General features: G+C 45.3%; 1 protein-coding gene and 1 non-coding gene across 3 annotated transcripts in view; one reads left to right on the top strand and one right to left on the bottom strand.

Annotated features, from left to right (window-relative positions):
- The window catches only part of SUGCT (succinyl-CoA:glutarate-CoA transferase), a 712,850-nt gene that overhangs the window by 135,871 nt on the left and 558,119 nt on the right, over positions 1 to 18,860 (bottom strand). The gene's annotated exons all lie outside the window — the stretch shown is intronic.
- Positions 16,230 to 16,341, top strand: LOC144293560 (U6 spliceosomal RNA). Its single transcript, XR_013360766.1, has one exon. It is a non-coding gene; the product is annotated as a U6 spliceosomal RNA (small nuclear RNA).

Raw genomic sequence — 18,860 nt, 5'->3', positions numbered from 1 at the left:
GTGAGGACATCATGAGAACATGGGCATCTGCAGACCTGAAGAGGGGACACCAGATTTGCCAACACCTTCACCTTAGACTTCCAGCCTCCAAGACTATGACGAATACATGTCTGTTGTTCGGGTCCCCCACTCTGTGCTATTTCTGTTGATGGCAGCCCAAACTGACCAAGCCGGTAAAGTAACGGGCAGCGAAGTCAAGGCAATTTTTAAGTGCCAGCTCCTCCATTTGTGACTGGGCCAGGTCGGGTGGGCTTGCTAGGCCTGTTTCCTTGTTTTGGATGTGGGCCTCGCTTACAGGGCCACGGTCAGGACTGAACGAGTAAGGATGCAGAGCCTCTGCCAGGGGGTAGACCAGAGCCTCTACACATAGGTAGACCAGCTCTCCTATTCCATGTGTCAGGGGATGAGTCACCCCAGGGAAGAGAAGGACATGAGACTGGACGTTGTGCTCAGAGACTTCACAAGCTTACAATCTAGTTGGGGACACCCAGGCACACCCACCCTGGGTGGCTCAGTGGTTGAGCATCTGCCTTCAGCTCAGGGCATGATCACGGGGTCCTGAGATCAAGTCCCTGCATGGAGCCTGCTTCTCCCTCTGCCTGTGTCTCTGCCTCTCTCTGTGTGTCTCTCATGAATAAATTGTTGGGGACGCCCAAAGACATTTTTTTTTTTATTTATGATAGTCACACACACACACACACACACACACACACACACACAGAGCAGAGACATAGGCAGAGGGAGAAGCAGGCTCCATGCACCGGTAGCCCGACGTGGGAGTCGATCCCGGGTCTCCAGGATCGCGCCCTGGGCCAAAGGCAGGTACCAAACCGCTGCGCCATCCAGGGATCCCCCCAAAGACATTTTAACAGTGATTCAAACGCTCAAATAAAAACAGACTTCACAAACAGTATCAAGTCAAATGAGTTGGATCCACAGGAGGTAGTTAAAGACAGGGGCAATAGTGTTTGGGTTTCCAAAGGATGGGGGGCATGGGGCTTGGGGAGGACGAGAGGAATCGGTATGGCTCCATCAGAAGATTTCACAACAAAATCCAGATGCAGCTTCTCTTCTAAGCATGGAAGCTGAGTTGGTGTTGCCCCCAGAAGAGGGAGCATGCCCCCCTCTCCAGATCAACAGCACAGGGCTCTCCCTGCATTTTTCATCTACTCTGGCTTTCACTGACCAGTGTTCCCTGACCGGCCCTAGTAGGTGTTTGGGATCCTAATCTCTGAAATAGAAGTTTCACCAACCTTGTAACCTAAGTGGACATCAGATGCCTTGGGCAACCACAAATTATGCCCTATCCCTTTCCTTCCACCATTCCCCTGGCAAGAACCCTTCTTCTAACATCTGGGGGGCCGCATTCCACACTCTAAACACAGAGAAACGACAGGCAAACCTGGAGTTTATTTTAGATGGCATCTTGTCAAGTTAAAACTCTTAAAGGAAATTTCCTTGAATTAAGATCCCGGGCAGGGGTGGGAATAATCAAATGATAATAAAACCTCTGATGCACATTTAGGCTGATCTTTCAATAGATTGATGATTATTTGCTAAACTTGTCCACTCAAATGAAATTATCTAGTTTTAGCACCTTCTTTTTTTTTTTTTCTTTTTTTTCCCTGAATTAGTATTTAATGTCAATAGAGAGGTATGTGTGTGTGGTTTTTTTTTTTTTTTCTCTCCTTTTTCTTAGGCATTAGAATTCTCTCTCAAACACACACACATACATACACTCTAATCTCTAATACTTTTAAGCAAGATCTAGAAAACTGAGAATGGGGGAGGAACAGGGTAGAAGAGAAATTCCAAAGAGAAAGACTCTGCAGGTTCAACATTCCAGGCCTCACCCCTCAGAGCCTCTCATTCATCCACTACAAAACAGAGGCTGGGACATATCTCTCCTTCCCACAAATGTGAGGTAGATCATAAGTAATCTGTTCGTAAGACCTGAAGAATAAAAAAAATGCACAAATATCTTGTTTCCATGTAAATAAAAGCAAAATGAAGGATATGCTTGAAGTAATGTATTTCCATCCTGCATCCCATGACACTTTCTGGAATGAGAAAGAAGTGGCACATCTTATAGCTAACAGGCAGAGAATGTTTTATAACCCCGGGGTGGGGTGGGGGGGATAGTTAGGGTAAGGAATGAAAATCTGAACAGAGGAAGACCATCTAAAATTTATCTCTTAGAAAGTTTGCTGAGTGTGGCATAGTGTATACGTATGCCCAACCCTCCTTCAAGAGAATTTCAATAAAGACCTCTATTACTTCCAGTGCTTTCTGGCATAATATTTATGTTTCTTTTGTCTGACAGTGACTTTAAGAGAATCTTTAATATGATACGAGCTGATTTTCAAAGCTGTTCACCCGACGCCTGACGAGTATTCGCACCACCTGGGAACTAGTTAGGATAAATTTTTAGGCCCCACCCCAGACCTGTGTCAGAAATTCTGGGACTGGAGCCCAGCGGCATGGATTTCCAGTAGTCCTCCAAGTGATTCAGATGCACCCTGAGTGTAAGAACTATCCCCTATGGGGAGCAGTCACTACTGAAAAACCTTGTGTGGTAAAGGTTGCTGGCGTCTGCCCCTGCCGACCCCTGGACCAGCTAGCACACCCATCCATTGGTTGCTTCCAATAAGACAGCTGAGGATTTACTTCCATGGCCTTCTCCAGACTTACCCCTGACTGACAGAGATGCCTGGGAAGCCACCCACCCGCCACCCCAGGCCTGGGAATCCGATGACAGATTGGCATAAAGTTGTTAAGTTTAGATCCTTTGAAGGGAAGGACAGCCTCACCCTGTGAGCCTTGTGTGCCCAGCCAAGGTTAGGCTTTACCTAAGACCACATCCCTGGGGAGTCCCTTCCTTCCCTATCTTGCTCTCCTCACTCTCCTTCCAGATTTTTCCTAAAGACTATTCGCTCACTAAATCAGTGCACCCAATCCCTTTCTCACATTCTCCTTTTAAGGAACCAGACAGTGACATTGTTAATAGTTGGGACATATCTGGAGAAATGACTGCAAAGATTTTCTTAGAGCAATGATGGGTGGGAATAGTTGCTGCTTGGTGAGGAAAAGAGTTCCCAAATGTGGGAATTCCCACAGGAGTCTTCTCAAAAGGATATCAGACTCTACTCTGTTTCAGGAAGGTGAAAATCAAGGTTGAAAACTGACGGGCCAGATGACGTCTATTGACCATTCAAATTCTGAAATGTATATATCACGACAAGTCCTAGTAGTGAATATTACCCAATTTTATTTCTGTTGGATGTATGAAGAGAAAGGGCAAGGAGTCCCAAGAGGGGAAGATACTGACGTTCGCTGACATAAAACAATTCATTCAACACATGTTTGCTGAGCTCCTAAGTGCCAGGCTTGGGGGCTTCCATAGTAAACTCTATAAGCAAAGTCTCTATCCTCAGGGAGCTTCCATCCTGATGAGGGAAACAGGCAAGAAACACAAGAATATGTGTAATCCGATATCAAAGAGTGAGAAACTTTTTGAAGAAAAAAAGGAAAACAGGGGAAGGGGATGGAGAGTGATAATGGGATGAGGGCAGGGCGCTCACTGAGGAGGTGATACCTGAGCAGATGATTAAAAGCAGCGAGCAAAATCATGAGACTATCTAGTGCTCTAGACAGAAGAAACAGCAAGTATAAAGCCTCTGGACTAGGACTTGGTAAATGAGTCAGGGGCAGGAGATGAGGCCAGAAGGTCGCCAGGGCCCTGATCACGAAGGGGCTGGTAGGTCATAGTGCAAACAGGATGTGAGGGGAAGCCCTTGGGGCTTCTGAGCAGGCAGTGGCATGACTGGATTTATGTTCTCAAAGCCTATCCTTATAGAGAAGAGACTGTAGGTGGGGCAAGAGAATCAGAGACACAGATAAGAGGATATTGCCATAGACTAGGCAAGAATGAGATGAAGCTAATTAAGGGCTTCCTGGAAAGCTTATTTATCTAGTCATTGACTTCAATCCAGTGAGAGCTCCAAGGGCTCCGTGAGACGTGCACACTCTATGCACTTCTCCTTCCCTCTTGGCTTTATCACAACCTGGAATGGGAAAGAAGGATTTATGAAAGGGTTGAGTCGCAGACATCCAGACCGACTTAGGTATAGACATCATTACTGCACAGAGTACCAAGGAAGCCTTTCAATCCTGGATCCCCACTTTGACACTAGTACTATTATGTTTCATGAAACAGCTCCCTGCTTCCTGTTGTTTTATAAGATACTGTGCAGATCTGGGAAGTTTTACTGAGAACAAACTCTGTTCTCTAAAGCCGCAGTGTAAGTAATATTTTTTTTCCCATTTCATTTTTTTTCGAAGTGTATAAATAACACTGTTAAACAATACCATAAAAGAAGACATTTGATATCATCTATGCTAACAACTCAAAATTTCTACTTTGTTTTTTGCTCCCAATAAAGTCTATTCTTTGCTAAATTTTTATTGTCGGCAAGTTTTTAAATGCATGGAAAAAAGATTTCAATTCCAATTTATAACCCAAGCAAGTTTTAACATAGGAAGCCAATTCTTTCAAAAGAAACAAAAACCCACCAGAGCTTACTTTGAAACAGTATTTAAAGCTTCAATCCACGGAGATTTCGAATACTCCTTTTCTCAGGTGGAATTCAATTTTCCCATTTATAAGCTTGCCGATGTTGGTGGCTGCAGAGTATGTGCCTGTGGTCAGGTGGTTTAGGGAAAATGGGAAGAATGAAGGTGCTGGTTTTAAAATTAAACCTGAATCTTTCACGTGCCTGAAGGATCATATCCAAAAGAAATTGCTTTCCTGGGGACCAAAGGTACTATCTCACCATTCAAAATACAAAGGGCCAGAAGTTTATTTATACCGTCTCCATGATTTGTTTCCCAGATCTGGCTTTCTACAAGCATTTCCTTCAGGAAAACACACACTTTTCCTCCCTCGCAGCCCAATTTCCTGTAGGAGTGCCTCTTTCAAAAATGGTAATCACAGCATCATTCCTCTGTTTTCTAGTGACACGCGCAACACTCCCATTCACACATGCAAAACACCTTTCAAAACAAAATGAGGATAAATCAGAGAAAAGAAAGTAAAAAATTTTTCTTTTTCCCCAAACTGCCCCTCCTTATTAAAAAAAAGAAAAAAAGTAGCTGTTGTTGTATTTTCATAGCTGATACTGGGATTTCCCATCTACACTCTTCATTTAAAAGTTGATTCTTCCTAGTGATAGATGTAGACTTAAATAATCTGAGTCACTGGTGGAGTTTAACTCTACCCACAGTGATTATAGGATACTCAGGGCTGCTGTTGGAACATGCCAGCGCTCTTGTGTTCCAAGGTGAAGGTGGCAATGAGGGTGGGGAGTGCTTCAGTTGTCAGAGCTGTGAGACGACTGCAGTCTCTGTGATGACTCCTTTAAGGAAAGGATCTGCTCTTTTGCCCTAAGTGAGGGTCTTTGGGGTTGTGTCCACAAAAGGAAGAAGGCGGTGGGGGGTGGGCGGGCGGGGGCAGCTGAGTTACACAGTCTTGCTTCCTGAACACAAAATTATCATACAAAACTATCTTGTAAACTCCTGGCAATGCTGTGATTTCCTCTAGATTAAGACTTAGGAAGGTCCCTAGAGACAGCTACCCAATGGAGGTGGTCTTGGGAGGAAGGCTAGTTGACCCTATCCCAGAGCAGCCTCTAGAAAGCTGCTGAGTGGACGTTATTGCCAGCAGAAGCCACTGCCATGACAATACCACTCATGAAGGAAAGAGGATGTTCCCACTTCTTGATTGCTATGCATTGAATATTTGTGTCTTCCCCAAATTCATATGTCAAAACCAACCTCCATTGTGATGGCATTTGCAGATGTGGCCTTTGGGAGGTGACTTTGGGAGGTGATTCATGGTCTTACAAAAGGTGCCAGAGAGCTCCTTTTCCTTTCTGCCCTGGGAGGACACAGCAAGAAGATGGTAGTCTGTGAACCAAGAAGTGGGCTCTCACCAGACACTGAATCTGCTGGCACTTTGGTGTTGGACTTCTTAGCTGCCAGAATTGTGGAAAATTTATCTTGTTTATGAGCCACCTAGTTTATGGTATTTTTTTTTAATAGCAGCCTCAACAGAATGAGACACTGGTCATCAGCTTTGTACTCAAATCTTATAATGATGCCATTTCCTCAATTCTAAGAGTCTATCACACTGACTTTTCTTTCTTTTTTTTTTTTTTTAAGATTTATTTATTTATTTATGACAGACAGAGAGAGAGAGAAAGAGGCAGGGACACAGGCAGAGGGAGAAGCAGGCTCCAAGCTGGGAGCCTGACGTGGGACTCGATCCCGGAACTCCGGGATCGCGCCCTGGGCCAAAGACAGGCGCTAAACCACTGTGTCACCTGGGGATCCCCACATTGACTTTTCAAGAGGGGATAAGAAATACCATCATGATTGAAGGCACACACTAATATAAATAAAGATAATATATTTGCCATAGAATAAAGGATATGTTATATAATTAGAAATGATAACGATCATAAAAATACTAGACTATGTTGAGCCTTTCCTAGGCTGTACATTTAAATGTATTATTTCATTTATTCTCATAAAAAGTCACAGCCCTCTGAGATAGATCTAATTTTCCTCATTTTCAGATGAGGAAATTAAGGCTGAAGACAAATAAAGAAAATTAAGGAAAATGATGGAACCTGGAGTTTTAGGACTCTGATCTCACATCTAAGGAAAATGATGGAACCTGGAGTTTTAGGACTCTGATCTCACATCCAAGGCCCTCTGATTTTCTGAGCAGTAGTGCTGTGAAAGAGAGCTACCAATGAGTACAGCCTTCCCCATTGTCCCAGAAGGACCCAGGGATAAATTTTAAGGGAAAAGGCAATAATTTCACACCAAGACCCTGCTGTAGGCTCTGTTGTTTCTGATGGCATAACAATCCAATCCACTGCTGCTGAGACCCAAGTTTCAGTAGGTAATGTGGTGAACCAGAGGGAAGAAGTGGCTCTGGGGCCTGAAAGATGTGGGCTTTGTAATCATGTAGTACAGGAACCGAAGGGTGAAATTTCTCATCAGTGTCAACGCGGTGACTTGTCAAATAGATGGTGCTGGGAAAATTGGAAATTAGAAAATAGATCCTTTCCCTCTCAAACATCAAACTAAATTCCAGATAAACCGAAAGTTGGAATAAAAATGAAAATGTAAAGATCTTCATGGGGATAGAATAGTGCTGTATCTTGATCACGGTGATCATCACATGCATCTACACATGTGATAAAATGGCTTAGAATGAGGCATACCCATTGCACTGCTGTCCATTTCCTGATTTTGATAGTGTGCTATAATTATCTAAGACATAGTCACTGGGGGAAACTGGGTGAAGGGTACATAAGACTTCTCTACTATTTCTGCAACTTCCTGCGAATCTATAATTACATCAAAATAAAAAGTAAAAATAAAATTTGGGCACCTGGGTGACTCAGTTGGTTAAGCATCTGCCTTCAGCTCAAGTCATGATCCCAGGGTCCTGAAATCAAGTCTGGCATCTGTCTCGCTGCTCAACAGGGAGTCTACTCCTCCCTCTACCCCTCCCCCTGCTTGTGCTCTTTCTCTCTTTCTCAAATAAGTGAAATTTTTTTTTTTAAAGAAAACTTTCCTTAAAAAAAAAGTAAAAATAAAATTTAAATATAATCATAAAAGAAATAGAATATAGTAAAACTGAATAGCTGAACATGGCATGGCCAAAGAGGTATCCAATTTTTGAAAAATGATAAATTTAACCACCCATAAGTGAAACATTTCTAGTGTCCAAAAATACAAAATTGAAAGGCAGACACCCAGATGTTTTCCACATATATGACAAATGAGGGTTAGTTAATTCAGTATCCTTTATATATTGGTTAAATTGTGGACTCTGGTTGAAAGAGCCCGAATCCTGGGATTAAAAATCATGACTCTATCACTTGATAGCATGTGACTCAGAAAGTTACCTTCACTGAGCTTCAACTTTACCATCTGCGAGATAAGGATGGTGCTTCCTCAATGAGCTGGTGTGAAGATTAAAAGAGTCACTAAGGAAATAGTATCTGGAGCATAGTAACACATGCAGTATTAGCTAAGTTTGTCATCGTTTCTGATAATTGATACCATTCAATACAAAAAAAAAAAAAAAGAGATAAATCCCTCTGTGATTCCAGACTCTCAGCTATTCAGGATCTGGCTGGGATAAACTCATTCTTGAGAACTCTGGACAGATCGGCCTGATATAATGATATCCTCATGCTAAGTCAGGCCCGGACATTCATCCTGACAGCTGACAAGCTGCGCTAAGCAGGCCTTTACCCTTGTGGTCACCTTTGAGTGAGCTAGAATTCCCTGCTCTCTTCAACACGTCTACCTCTGTGGTTATCCATCCCGCTTCTCATCTAAGGGAGCTTCAAGTCCACTGTAACTAGGTAATGGGATGTTGGTAAGAGCCCCTCATGCTGGTAACCAGTGTTGTCATCTGTGCTCTCCCATGCAATATCTCTGTTAATCCTCACGGCGTCCTTGTTGGGTAGGTATAACTATCTCTATTTAGTGAAGAGAAGTCAGTGAGTGCCCAAGATCACACAGGTGGCAAGTAGTAGCACCTCATTGCAAAACCAGTTCTTCTGAATCAAAAGCCTGGTCATTTCCTGACTGATGGGATCCCCTTGGACTCACATTATAAGCACCAAGCCCAAGCTGAGATTTCCAATAAGGATCTACAGGGCTCCACATTTTTCTAATGTGGAGTGTTGGACAACTTTGTTGACTCTTGACTGTTTTCTTCCTGATTGTTGTCAGCGTTCCAAATAGAAGTATTTGCCATGCAAGTCTTGCCTGGGCAAGTCAACTGCTGCTATAGTTAGACCACACTCTAGTGCTTTCTGTGTTCTATAAGATGCTTTAGAGCTCTGTCTCTCCCAGTAGATTGGAGGCTCATGGAATACAGGGAGCACATGTTGTCATTAGTTTGTATCCACTGAAAACAACTAGTACAGTGGACTATAACTAGATTGTTGGCCTCCTGATCTGGAACAATGCTTGAAAAGGCAGACTTGGTCCATGTTTCTGTTTGAGAAGCTTTTGTGTAGATGAATGACCTCCTGGATTATGAGTATAGAGACCTGGATTATCAGTTACCTGGGTACCAAGGAGGAGAAAGAGTATTTGCTCTGTTGCTAGCTCTTGGAGCTAAGAGTGGAATTCTCATCATCCTCATAAAATCATTATCCAGGGTGATCTTGGGCAAGTGATTAAACTATACTAGGGTCTCTTTCCCCACATTATGGAAGGAACTTACCATTTTTCAGGAAATCTACTCTGCAAAATAGCACCTCCAATCCTTCCAATCTCCAAAGACACTTGAGTATTTACAGAGAGTTAGGGCTCAGATTTGGTGTGGGCAACTGCCAGCACTCATGGAGAGGGTAGATACAGATAGGCATACATGTTCATTCTCTCTCTCTTTCTCTCTGTGTGCCCCCATCTTGCATATTTCTCTTTTTTATAATACTCTATGTAGATATTACTTCGATGTTTTCCCTTGGAGTCACAAAAGAGGGCAGGAATGATAGAATGGCTTTGTTAGGTGTATGGAAAAAAAAATTGCCTCTAGCCAGAATCTTTTTGCACACCGTATGGGCTGGCTTGAGAGCAGCATGGTCTTTGACCGTAACACATTCCATGCTTAGCTCTGGTTTACAGGTGAGGGCCCCACAGGATAAGGAATTGGCCCAGGTAAAGCCATTTCAGTGATCTTTTACAGTGCTGGGAACCCCACGTGGGTGCTTGTAGGGCATTAATAAAAACACCTTGCTCGACAGTCGTCTTGACCCTGAAAACACGGAGTCCTCATGTTGATAGATGACCGTGAAACTGCAAGTAGCTTTACAGTAGGTTGACCCCCAAAAGCAAAGAAGGTTAAAGTGAGGTGGACTCAGTGCCTTTAAAAATACACATAAATCTAACGTACCAACAGCATGTGCTCCAGACGGCAATGCTGAGCACACGGGGGAGGAAAAGCAGACAGATGCCTACAGCCCAAAAAGCTGAGAAGGTAATTTGTGGCTTTTGGAGGTAGTGAATAATGATTTAACGTGGTTTTCTCCACTTTGATGGTTTTACAGAAAAGTCACATGAAAACGTGTTTTCCACTCTATTATTTCCCTCACCTGAAACAGTGCCAAGTCCCTTTCACGTTGGGAAAAATATCTCAACAGAATCAACAGTCGGAAGCTGGATTTTAAATTTCTTCTAAACTTGCTCTGCAGCCTGCCTGCCCATCCAGGGAAACAGTAAAGGCGCGAGAGCAATCCGGTCATTGATAATTATCTCTCTACTGCCACCTAGACAATCCGAGGGAGACCTGGCTGCCTTCAGAGGGCCCTGCCTCCCGCAGAAGGCTCGGGCTTCTGGTGGCGGTGAGGGTTATTTTGGGAAGCCAGTGCTTGGCTGGGTTTACATAAAGGGCTGATGACAAAGTGAGAATCACATCCTGTGATGATGTAACCCAGGTGGGTCTTACAGTCGTCTGAGTCTCTGAGGCATTTCCAGCGCTTCGCCTTGACAAGCGTGGGTCAGCGAGGGGTCCTAAGAGTGGCCCAGAGGGGTACCGGGGCCTCCAGGCCTGAGGCTGAGCTTTTAGAACCTGCCTCTCTTTAACTTGCTGTGTGGCTCCAGCCCGTACTTGAACCCCTACTTAAACTCCTACAAGTCCATTTCCTCCCCTGAAAGGCAGCGGGGAGGCCCCCACTCGCCCACGACACAGAACTTCTTGGTGGAGCTGTGGCAAGATGGCACAGCATGGTCCGCTTCCCCAACTGGGCTGGGCCTTCTCAACAGTGACGAGGAAAATCACTCACTACCCAATGCAGCTGCTGGGATGAAATCCGGTCGAAAGGAGATCTGAGAGGCACCTTCCCTCTGTGCCCAAATGGTTTGGGAGCTCTGAGCAATCCATCCCTGTATATATACCTCGGTTTCCTCAAAAAACATCCTGTCATCTTCCAGATAATCATCCGGCAAATCCTATGCCCAGGGCCAACGTACAATGACTTCTCCGGACACCTGCCTTTCCAGAGGCAGGCAGCAGTCAGGGCCCGCGAGCAGCCCAGTGGGGCCGTGGGAGCCGCCGGCTGCCCTGCCCAGGCCGTGCTGGGCCCTTGGGCACCCAGTGCCCGTCACAGATGGCCCAGGCCGCCCGGGCCTCCGGGTGCTGCCGCGGTGGGTGAGCTCAGCCTTCCGGGGGGCCGGCCTGGCCGAGACTGGGGTGCCCCGCCACACTCACTTCCTAGAGCACAAGTTCAGCCAAAGCCACATTAAAAGATGGTTGCTTCACGTTGGCAGAACTTTTCAGGAGGCACCAAATGAGGGTGCGTGGGAGGGGGAGTGGGCAACAGTGTCAGAACATGACGAAGCCGAACAAACGTTTCCTGTCCTCACATTTAAAATCTCCGATGGGGGTGGAAGGCAGCCTCAGAGGCCCGGGGCTTTCCTGAAGCAACTATAAAAGGAAGGAATGATAAAAGGAGCCAGGGCTGGAGCAGGCTACTACCAGCCAGACCAGAGGGGGGACGGGGGGCGGGGGGGTGGGGGGGTGGGGGAGAAGTTTCCCTCCCAGGCCCGACCCTTGATTGCAATCTTCAGGCCGGGGTTGCTGCAGGAAGCTTTTTCGAGGGGATGTGAGCAGCTTTGGTTTGGTTTCTCTGGTGGCTCTCTTCTCAGTGACTGGCTGCAGGTGACCAGACCTAGTCTTCACAAGTTCCCACTGTAGATACACTGCAGAAGTCGGACAGCAAACAGAGGCATCTTTGTGCATCCCCCCCACCTCCTGGGTGGTATCCCACAAAATGTATTACCTGCCCAGGAAGTAGCCCCTACTACCTGATGCATTGCCCTTGAAGTCAGGAAAAGCATCTACTGGGACCGGGGCTGTAACTCAGATATAAGACCATCGACACAGTCGGTACCCAGGTTTCTTTCATGTGATTTCTGAGACAAGGCAAAGTCTTAGAGCCTTCCCTCTGACATCTGTCCATTTCCAGCCGCAACAAAAATAGGGACTCACCGATCTGAAGCAGAACAAATGGAAAACTCTTCAAAAATCCCAGATAGCATGATTGGCCTATTTCCATCAGCCTTCCAAGTTACTCAAACTACAATAGCCTATTGGGGATGCTTCCCATGATGGATTCTCCCTGAGTAGATTCAATGCTTAGGTCTCACATTTCTTGACCACTTAACTCCTGCAATGTCAGATCCCGTGCAGCCAAGGCCTGAAAGACCCATCCCCTAAGGAAAAGAGAGGTTCTCCTGAATGTGTTCAGAGTCCCCAGGCCAAAGATGGGACCGGCGATGTGAGAGCAGAGCCGTGTAGCTAATGGCCATGCACTGTGTCATTTAAGACGCAGAGTGTAAGGCAGGCTTTCAAGAGGTTCACGCATCTCAGAGGCCCAGGGATTGTGTTTGACTCATATAGTTTAGAATTCTTTCACCCACACTTATCAGTGGCATCATCTGCTTTGTCCTTGTTCTACCCTCCCCTAGAAATTGAGAGACACATGCAGCTGCCTACAGCAACCACAGAGATTTCTCCAATAAAGGAAAGTCCACTGAAAAGGGGGAAAAAATATTTCAGAAAGGCTCCAAGGGATGCCTGGGTGGCTCAGTGGTTGAGCATCTGCCTTTGGCTCAGATCGTGATCCCAGGGTTCTGGATCGAGTCCCGTGTCAGGCTCCCTGCATGAGCCTGCTTCTCCCTCTGCCTGTGTCTCTGTCTCTCTCTGTGTGTCTCATGAATAATTAAACAAAACCTTAAAAAAGGAAGAAAGAAGAAGGAAAGAAAGAAAGAAAGAAAGAAAGAAAGAAAGAAAGAAAGAAGAAAGAAAAGAGAGAGAGAGAAAGAAAAAGAAAGAAAAAAGGTTCTGAGTTTCAGTGGCTTGGGGGTTAAATCAAATAATCCGGGTTCCAATTCTGATTCTGCTAACAATTAAATAATGAAATACACACTTTACAGATTTCAAGTTCTTTAACATTAGGTAATTTGTTTGACCTTCATAACAAACCTCTGAGCGAGGAGAGGAAACTTTGTCATCCCTAATGTGCAGATGAGCCAGCCAAGTCTCAGGTCTGCATAACCTGCCAAAGGTCCCATTTCTATATCGGCTGAGCTGTTGTCACGGTACATGGCCTGAGCTCCCTGTCTCCCCAAGTCATGACCACTCTTACCTGAACACACATGCCTACTCACTCTCCCCCCGTGCTCCCCTTAACAGCTGCTCTTAGCACAAGATAAGCTCCTCCCTGTAACTTGTCACTCATCTTAGTGACCCTCAAGGCCAGAAACTTCCTGGAGGACAAGGAGCATGTGAGGCCCATCTTGGATGGCTTGAGGACACGGCACTGCATCCATCTTGCATACAGCACGCGCTCCGTAAATATTTGGCAAGTTAAACCAAACTGAATCAATCTGGGCACCTGGGTGGCTCACGGGTGGAGCATCTGCCTTCAGCTCAGGGGGTGATCTAGGGTCCCGGGATCAAGTCCCACATCAGGCTTCCTGCAGGGAGTCTGCTTCTCCCTCTGCCTGTGTCTCTGCCTCTCTCTCTGTGTCTCTCATGAATAAATAAATAAAATCTTAAAAAAAAAAAAAACCTGAATCAATCTGATAAAATTGCAAAATAGGTAAATCTTAGCATTGCCCTTCATTCCATAACCCCTGGTTCTCAACCTCAACTCCTGCCTGTCAAAACCTATACTCCCAGATCACTCAAACACATAAACTGTCTGATTGATAGGAACTTAAAATGTTTTATGTCACTGCAGGTAATACTTGAACCCAGTGGATGTGGCTCTAATTAATTTCAGGCACAGCCAGAAAGTCTGGGATAACTTGGGAGTGTCAGGGCCTTCCCAGCAGGCCAGAAATCACATTTAGAACTTCCTGGAACTTCAGCCTGTACAGAAATCACAGGCATTCACAGTCACCCACCTTGGTTTTCCTCATCTATGAGTTGAAAAGCATGAGTCATAAACTGTTGGAAGTATTTTTAACTCACCAATTATTTGGATAGTAAAATGTAATGCTTCAACCCTAACTGAATGCTAGGGACAATCTTAGCAACCAATTAGACAAAGTTGACTTTGAAACCAAAGAACAAGTCCAAGAGAAAAAGAGTAAGCTATTTAAAAAGATAATGTTGATATCCTGATAGGTATAACTCCAAGCACCTGTGAACGTGCCGTGCAAACAATCAGGTGCCATTGCTTCTTCCTCTTCTGTGCGGACCGTGTGAGGAGGCCTGCCCCGGTGGAGGCTGCAGCCTGAGTACCTCTTGGCCCTGAGCCTGCCCTCTGCTTACAGGTGGACCCGTGCTAACGCGTCTATACTCTGGAAGATTCTGGAGCCTCACATCAGGGGTGAGCCCAACCCCTCGCCTTTGCTGTTTGCACTCTGAGCCACTAAGCTGCCCCTGCCATCTCCCTGTCCCTGGCAGCTCGAACAGCCTCAGCTCAGGCCACCTGAACCCGCAGGACTCACTCAACGGACATGGCCTCTCCCTCTCCCGTGGCCTCTAGGCCCTGATGCCACCCTGCCCCGGCTATGCTGACCACTGGTTCCCCATTACGCTCTCTGCCCATCCCCAAAACTTGCTCATGCTGCGCTTTGCCTTGAATGCCCACCCCAGGAACTCCCACCTGCCCTTCAAGACTCAGCTCATGTGACCTGGGAAGTCTTGCCTGAGTGCCAGGTTGAGTTTTAGAATCCCTTCCTCAAGCACAACGTTAATGACTGCATAGTAATTCGTGTTCACATCTCTACTTGTGGCCTCAGAGTTCTGACAAATGTCTGGCACTTGTGAGAACTGAGGAAAGAGCGTGCTGACCAGCTAAACAAATGGATCTACTGCAATGAGGTGCAGTCCTACCCATCACCTCAGACCCTAGGCAAAAAAGGCCAAAAGTGCTTTGAGATGTTCCTCAGAGCCTAGCACAGTGCCTGGTGCAGGTTACCAGTTATTAAGTAACACTGGACCACATCATTCTTCCCTTGACCAATCTCTATTCATTTAGCCATCATGTCTTGACTATCTACTACATACACGCATCCACCAGGCATTATGGAAGAAATAACCAGCTAAACTGAGGAGCCAGAGGGGTCTAGAGTCAAGAGGAGTAACAGATTCATAAACAGAGGAGAGTCGTCCGGGTCTGAGTGCACGGCCAGCTGCTCTTTGTAGGGGAAACAGGGAAGACTTAGCCATGGAGATGAGTGTTGAGGCAGATCTTAACTGATGAGCACACGGATATACTTTTCTTGAGCTTGTTTAGCTGTGTATGTGTGCCCGTGTGTGTGTTTTGGTTCTGTGCTACTACTATCCACAGAATACCCTGGTATGGAGATTTATGCAAATGCTAATTACACACTAATTACACACTATAATCTAAAACTCTCCTTGGTTATTTTCTGCCAACACAACATCCTCTTGCACATCTCTAACTTTTTAGCTGTTCCTTGGATGACAGTGGTTTTAACATTCCGCAGACCCTGGTTTACCATCCCTGAACTGCTTCCTCTCCTGAGTCCTGTTAATCTCTCATGTTTATTACCAGTTATTCAGCTGCAGTCATCGTGAACAGTAGCGTGTTCTCCCCCACAGTAATAAATATTCATGTGTTTATGAAGTAACAAAGACAATGTAGCTGACCATGAAGAGTTGATGTCAACAGCCAGGACTGAATGAAACACAACATTCAGTCGATTAGCATTCCCACGTCTTCCTGGAGGCTTAATTGTTTCAGACAGGAGGCTGGAGCTCGGAGGTTGGAAGTTTTGATATTGACTACAGGATGGGAAGGAAAACAAAAGATACAATTGGCTAGCCATGGCTCTGGGTGTCATTTCTGTTTCACAACAGCGTGTGGGGAAGAAACCTTTTCACATTGTTTAATTTATCCCTTGGAGATTGGGATGGTCCACGAGTCCAAACAGGAGATACAGCCTGGACGGTGAGAAGCGGAGCCCCGCTAGGAATTGAGGGGCTGTCTGCAATGGGGACTCCTAGTTTGAACTTGTATTCAAATGCACTCGATGCACCTATTGGCTCGGCGACAGCTACTGTAATGACACAAATATATATTTCTTTTTCCACGATTCCTGTCCGGTGGTGTCTAAGAAGCAATGCAAAGTTACTCTAGGAGTGCTTTGAAATAGTATTTGCTTCAGAGGTACGTATACTAAAATTGGAACAGTTCAGAGATTAGTGTGGCCCCTGGGCAAGAATGGCATGCAAATGTGAAAACAATCTCGGGGTTCTTTTTTTTTTTTTTTTTTTAAGAGTGCTTCGAAATATTAACAGGTATTTGCTGGACATGGGCTCCTGCAGGTGTGCATACAGTACACTAAGCAAATGCCCATGAAGATGTATGATGTCAGACAGAAAAGAGAGAAGAAAGAGGATTGCTGCGTGGAGTCGTGGACGAGCACTTTGTACTCGGAAGAGCGCTTAGAGACCCAGCTCTGCCACTTACCAGCCAGGAGACCTTAGAAAGCTGCTCAACCTCTCCAGGCCTGTCTCAGCATCTCCTAGATGCAGGGCTTCTTAACTGGGGGCGATTTTGTGTGGGCTGCTCAATGCAGATGGCAATTTCGACCCCCACCTCCACCCCCAGCAACACCTCCCAAGTACTCATCTCATGTCCAATGCCGACTTTAATCTTTCCTGAAACCGAGGCTTCTGTCATAAAACAAAGGAGGTGGTCAGCACAAAGGTATCTGACTTTCCGACCAAAGCCACCAAATGACCAGGTGACCCAGTGGTATCAGACTTGTCTAATTTCCCTCCGAAAATGTCTCCAGGCATGCTGTCCCGATTCACCCTGCTACTTCTCGAGGCAAGGTGCTAATTTTATCTTAGAAAGGGCAGCACCATTTCTGAGGCAGTGACACTTTCTAAAAAGAGAAATCTGGCCACTGATGGCAAAAATCGTTTTATGTCCTTTTTGTCTTGTTTGTTCAGCAAGACCAAAAGAGGACAGATTCCCATCTTTTCTCGTTGACTTCACCAAGGGCAGGGTTCTGTTTAGAAATCAGGAAGAACAATGTGGAAATTGTTCACTAACAATGTGGATCATTTTCAGACAATCCCCAGAAAATCTGGGATAAGTTAGGTGGAAGAGAGATAGATGACAGTATGTGGAAAACTTTATTTATGAATGTTAATAAAATTTCTATTGCAAAGGAAATACTAGAGACAAAACCTAAAAGCCCTACATTGAGAATGAAGCTTATTCCAGCCTGACTCTGAGAAGCAAACAAGCCAAGACCGATTCATTAAGTGCCAAGTTCAAGGGAGGGATGGCAGGCAAGAGCTACAGCTGGAGAAGTTCCCCTCCTCGGGGTTTTGCCAAGAGCCTGCTCATATGCTTTGCAAACCATGATAGATATGGGAGGGCAGACCTGACATCCTTGCTGAGCTTTCTCTGCGTCAGCGCTCTGCAGCATGGAAAGAAGTTGGTAGGTTTGAGATGAAAGGTAATCTTCCTCATTCACACTTGGGACCTTTGACAGAAATCTTCAAAATGGAAAACAAAAATGGCAGCCGGTCAACATCAAGATTCCAATTTTTACAACATCTGGAGGTGGCTGTTGAAGACAATGGCTGATACAACCCGGATGGACGGGTGCTTATGGGAGTATGCACCCCCAAGAAACATCCAGGTATGTGTCGGTTATACCGTGGAAAATGACATCTTTAATTTGTTTGAGCTGTGGGAATGTTTTCAAAAAGTGTGGTGAGAACAAGGCAGACCCAAGTTTTTGTGGCGGCTTGATATGCTGACTCCTATTTTCCACAGGTCGGAATGATATTGTCCTAAAACAGCAACTGAAAAGTATACCAACTCCTTAGATCCTTCCAGATCGTGGAAAGAGTAATATTTTAACCGCATATAGTAACTAGGATTTGAGAGGAAGTGAGTTTCCGTTAAAGTGTCATCGAGGTAAGATGAAATTTTCAAAATTGTAATACCAAGGAGTATGCTGGACATCAGGCTCCAGAAAAAAAGCCAGGCTCTCTAAAAAGTTGGCTAATCTTTATTCCAGGATTATATCTTCCAGAACATGTGCCCAAAAGCTTTAAACTCAATGAGAGTCAGTATAGCATGGGAGCAAAACAGTGTGACCTTTGCGGGCCAAAGGTCTGGGTTCAGATCTCAGCTCTGATACTTGTGTGACTTTGGGAAACGTATTCCTCAGCTTCCTCCTCTGTTACATGGACATAATTATGGTACCCGCCTCATGGTATCAAACGGTGAATGAGTGAATACTTGTGAAGAACTTGAAAGAACAGTGCCTGAAATATTTTAAGCCTACCCTCAATTCTGGCTCTCCTTCTCTGATGGCATCCTCACACAGACCTTGTGAGGCAAGCGCTATCCATCATTTTCAGCTCGCACATGGGAAGGTGAGGATTTAATAGGTAAGTGAACTTGCTCAAGAATGGACAGTTCATCAATGGTGGAGACAGTACTTGGAATCACCTATTCTCAGGCCAAAGCCCAAGCTCCACTATGTAATGTATTTGAGAATATGACTGTGGGGAGGAAGAGTTGGTCTTTCCTAATGAAGAAAATAAAACAGTTGCGAGGGCAGGGGTTAAAAAACTCTCCATGACCCCCTAAGGTGCATCCGCAATTCCATTCCTCTCCCCAGAGCACTTAGAAGAGGGGTGATAGGGTGTGATTACAAATATGACCACTATCAAAACTCTCCTGACCTCAGCTTATTCAGGTCACTTCCTTAACACTTGGCCCCAAAGCATGACTATTTGAAAGCCTTCCTCC

Source organism: Canis aureus, chromosome 21, assembly GCF_053574225.1.
Source record: "Canis aureus isolate CA01 chromosome 21, VMU_Caureus_v.1.0, whole genome shotgun sequence".
Lineage (NCBI taxonomy): Eukaryota > Metazoa > Chordata > Mammalia > Carnivora > Canidae > Canis > Canis aureus.
The sequence above is the reverse complement of the archived record's forward strand: the minus strand, read 5'-3'. Positions and strand labels throughout refer to the sequence as shown.